At 33.6% G+C, this 4,838-nt stretch overlaps 1 long non-coding RNA gene across 1 annotated transcript; it reads right to left on the bottom strand.

Annotated features, from left to right (window-relative positions):
• Positions 1 to 2,837: 2,837 nt before the first annotated feature.
• Positions 2,838 to 4,457, bottom strand: LOC149569597 (uncharacterized). Its single transcript, XR_016361759.1, has 2 exons — positions 4,324 to 4,457; positions 2,838 to 3,373 (listed from the first exon to the last, which is right to left on the bottom strand). It is a non-coding gene; the product is annotated as an uncharacterized LOC149569597 (long non-coding RNA).
• Positions 4,458 to 4,838: the final 381 nt, after the last annotated feature.

The following is a 4,838-nucleotide window of genomic DNA, read 5'->3' as shown; positions in this document are numbered from 1 at the left end:
CAAAACTGACATCAATAGATTCTAAACAAGAAACCAAGCAATAGGCTGATTGCAAAAGTTGAAATGACAAAAAAAAAGGATATTTCCACTTAGAATTCAAAGTGAGCTATTCTTAGAGCCACAAGGATTGCAAAAAGTTGCTAAATCAGCTTTCAGAGCTTTACACACAAATGAATCTTGGCTATGGCATTCAAAGCTTGGGCATTTAAACTTGAAAGAATTACAACTGTTATATAAGAAAAGTATGGTATATGGATTGCCACTAATAGAGGCACTTAAGACTCGCGAGAGTTGCATATTGGCAAAAAAACATAGAAACAAATTTCCAGTTGGAGAATCGTATAGAGCATAACATCCACTTCAGATAGTGCATTCAAATCTTTGTGGACTAATGCAAACAACATACATAACTGGAAATTTTTATTTCTTGAATTCTATTGACAATTTCAGCCGGAAAGTATGGGTTTATATTTTGAAATATAAATCAGATGTATTTACAGTTCTAAAGAATTTAAGGCAACAGTAGAGAAAGAAAGTGGATACTATATGAAAACATTAAGACCCAATCATGGTGGCGATCACGTATCAAATGATTTTCAGAGCTTTTGCAAAGAAAATGGCATAAAGAAGCAATTTAAATATAGTTATACTCCTCAATATGGAGTAGCCAAGACAAAGAGTAGATCAATTATGGGAATGACGCAAACTATGATAAAATAAAAACATCCACCAAATGAATATTGGGTTGAAGCAGTTCCATGTTTGATATACATATTAAATAGATGTCCAACAAAAGTAGTGAAAAATAAAACATTGGAAGAAGCTTGGAGTAAAAAGAGGCATACTCACTAATGCCTCGAGAATTGAAAAAGAAACTAGATGATAGATAGAAATGCATATTTGTGGTATATAGTGAATAATCCAAGGCATATAAGCTATACAATCCTATTACAAAGAAGCTGACAATAAGTTGTGATGTTGAGTTTGTTGAAGAAGAAGCATGGGATGGCAGCATAGATAAAACAACCACAATTGCAACTAGTGTTCCACAAGATAACGAAGGCAATGAAATTCAAGTTGTGAATCCTACTAAACAAACAAATTTTCCTAAAACACCTACTAAGGCATCTACACTCAAAATACTACTACTCCAGTAAGTAATAACGATGGGGAATCTTTTAATCCAACACTTTAATATCAAGGACTATAAGGACTTCAAAAAAGACAAAGTCTAAAGGAGATATATGATGAAATATACGAGGCTGAAAATGTTGATTATGTTCTAATTTTGCATTCTTAATGCAAGTTGGTCCGATCTATTTCAAAGATGTTATTAAAGATGACAAATAAATTGCAGCTATGAATGAAGAAATTTAGTCAATAGAAAATAATGAAACTTAGAGTAGAGCTTTGTAAAGGCAAAGATGTGATTGGAGTTAAATGGGTTTATGAGACAAGTATAATGCTAATGGAAAAGTAGAAAAGCACAAGGCAAGACTAGTAGCTAAAGGCTTCACACAATAGCCTAGCATAGACTACAATGAAATATTTGCACATATGGAAAGATTGGATGCTGTTAGAATGGTTTTATCTGTAGCAGCTCAAAATAATTGGAAGGTCTATCAAATGGATGCTAAATCTGCATTTTTTATGACATTTTAGAGGAAGAAGTGTATATTAAACAGCCACCTTACTATGGAGTTTCGGAAGAACATAAGGTATACAAACTGAAAAAAGCACTACATTTAACAAGCGTGGCAATGAACCAACTTTGTATGTCAAAGTGAGTGATGAAGGAGAAATCTTGAAAGTTTGTTTATAACTTTATATGTAGAGGATTTGATATTCATTGGTAACATGTCAATTAACTCATTCAAGGCAGCCATAGAAAGTGAATTTGATATGACTGATTTGGGGCTCATGAGATACTTCATTGGGATAAAATTAAGTCAAAATGATCAAGGCATCTTTATATGTCAAAGTAAGTATGCTACTGATTTGTTCAAGAAATTTAAGATGACTAATGTGAATTCAACTCTTACACTAGTTGCATTGGGTTTAAAACTTAGCAAGAATGATGAAAGTCCTAATCATAGTTACAAGACTGCAAATCTAGAGCCGAGTTGGCTCTACCAGGTCTTTCTGCCCCTGGATTCTGACTCAGCTGAGTCAGACCAAGTCCGGACTGACTCATTGGGTCAGCCAGACTTGGTTGACTTGTCGAATCCCGAGGCTAAGACTCTGTAATCATCTACAGTTTGGTGACCATTGATGAGATAAAAAAACATACATACTTTCTTCATACTAAACAAAAGAATAAGTGATTGCTAAATTGTGCAGTTCAATTATGAAAGAAAACTAGAAAGCTCTAATTCCTCATATCAGTATCTCTATTCATCAATTTTGTATTAACTTCAAGAGATTTCTGGTCTGAAAAGTAAAAATTACTCAACTACAACTCAATCAGTCTATCCTCTAGGTCTTAGCATGGCCTGAAATTCCTAATTATTTTGCCAAACTTATTCGATGTAGTAGAGATAGTTGTGCTTGCTATTTTTTGTCACCATATATATATATATATATACAGCAAGATCTTTGAACCTGAGCTGCCCACAAGTTGGCCTGTTGCTAATCAGAAATAGTTTGAACTAGTGACCAGAAGCAAAGGCTGCAAAATCCTGTTCTATAATCATATTGGCATAAAACTTAACAGGGTCATTCTCTACAATCTGTAAAGTGTTCACCATTTTCCCCAGCAAGTATTGATGTTAATTATCTCAATTATTGCGTCTTTGGTGTTAATTTATTGAATGATGCATGAAAAAAGTTTAAAATCCTTAAAACACAACTTTGAATTTATTGGCTTTTTCAATTTGCTGAGTTCTTGCCAAGTCTAGACGTCAAATCCGAGTCAAAAATCTGATTATTGAGTTCTAGGCGAGTCTGAATCTTGTTACTATGGTCATAATGTTAATTCAAACTTATTCAAAAGATTGGTTGGCAGCCTCCTATATCTGACTGCCACAGGACCAGATATCATTTATGGGGTTAGTCGTATTTCTAGATTCATGGACAAACCAAAGGAATCTCATTGGAAAGTTGGAAAAGAGATTTAAATATGTTGGAACAAATTTGGTATACATTTACAAATGATTACAAATTGAATGGATTTACGGATAGTGACTTGGGAGGTAGCTTGGATGATAAAAGTACTTCAAGGTATATCTTTCACCTAGGATCGGGTGCTATTTCTTGGGCATCAAAGAAATAACCAATTGTGACACTCTTGTTAGCTGAAGCGGAGTATGTTGCAACTACATCAGCAGCTTGCCAAGGAATGTGGATGAGAGGAGTACTTTCAGATTTGCAGCATCTGCAAGAAGAACCAACAAAAATTTATTGTGAATAATAATCCCAGTAATATCTTTATCTAAATATCATGTCTTTCATAAACATAGCATAAGATGCCACTATATTTGAGAATTAGTGAACAATAGTGACATCTATCTTGAGTTATGTAGGTCGGAAGAACAACTAGCAAATATAGTCACAAAGCTGCTTGCAATGAATGTCTTTAAACATCTTCGGGAAGGAATTGGAATAGCACAATGTGGCAGTGAAGGTTAAAGGGAGTGTTTGCTGACGTGGACATACAGATGAAACATTTTAATCTCCCCTGCCACCGTATCTCACCTACTTGAACCTCCACAATCACTTCACCCTCTTCTCGATTCTTTCTAGTCTCTTCTACAATGCATCTAGACTCTTCTTTTAGGGTTAATCTGGAAGCTTCCTTCACCGCTGAAAAATGATTTTTAGTTTTGTAAAACGATACTATGTTTTGAATGAATGAAAAATCTGCCATGTTTTTATGGAAAAATGATGATAAGTACTTTCATGAGCATTGGCAGCTCTGTAAAAGGAAAGGTGCATTGATATAAAAATCCGTTTGCTGAATTGTTTCCTCTGTTTGTGTCTCAAGCACTATTTATGAGAAAATAGAGCATTGTTTTAAAGGGTATATAAACTACCAGATATTTCTGGAAAAGGCTCAGACTTACTTTCTGAATTCGTGATTGATTTAATAGCTAAAGTTCAATACAAAAGAATGGCAGTGTAAACGACACTATGATTTTTAATATCACAGCTGGCATGTAATCAAGGTTTTTCTGGAAGCACCGAGCGGAAAAATGCTCCACTGCAGTCTCTAAATAATCAAGCATAATTGGACAGCTTTGAATTATGTAGCCAAGCATATGAAGTGAATAGAGTTGCAGGAGTTTTGTGGTGCTCGATAAATAGATAATTCAAAAGCAAGTATACCTCAGCCCTTTACGAAGCCTTCGACCTGTTTTTCTATGCAATTTCAATGGTCGTATCGTTGAGTATTGTGAATGACCTGCTACTGCATCATCACTCTTTCTTCTCGGCTTCCAATTTGTGGCAATACTGCATTTTGTCAGTTTTCCGGTTATAAAAATATAAAATCTTTTTCTTAAATTGAAACTCTGGTAAAATATTTGACCTAGTATAACATACAATCCAAACATGCAATTGAAATCAAACATCGCTTGCATCCTATTATGCAAACAAGTGCCACATAGTGGCATGTACTTGCACTTAAAAAGATTTATTCATATATAAAAATTAGTTGTATAGTCAAAATATATTATAGTAAAATATTATGGAAAATACAATTATTATGGTAAGTTTAATTTAAATAAAAATTAATTGAAAGTTAAAAAATTAATTTACATGGTAATGTTTTTTTATATGTTAAAATTTCTTTTGTATTTTGTAATTTGTTATTTTGTTAAATAGTAAATGTTCGGTAATTC

This window comes from Cupressus sempervirens, chromosome 3 (assembly GCF_028749045.1).
Source record: "Cupressus sempervirens isolate cs-2001-9-10 chromosome 3, ASM2874904v1, whole genome shotgun sequence".
Taxonomy (NCBI): domain Eukaryota; kingdom Viridiplantae; phylum Streptophyta; class Pinopsida; order Cupressales; family Cupressaceae; genus Cupressus; species Cupressus sempervirens.
The sequence above is the reverse complement of the archived record's forward strand: the minus strand, read 5'-3'. Positions and strand labels throughout refer to the sequence as shown.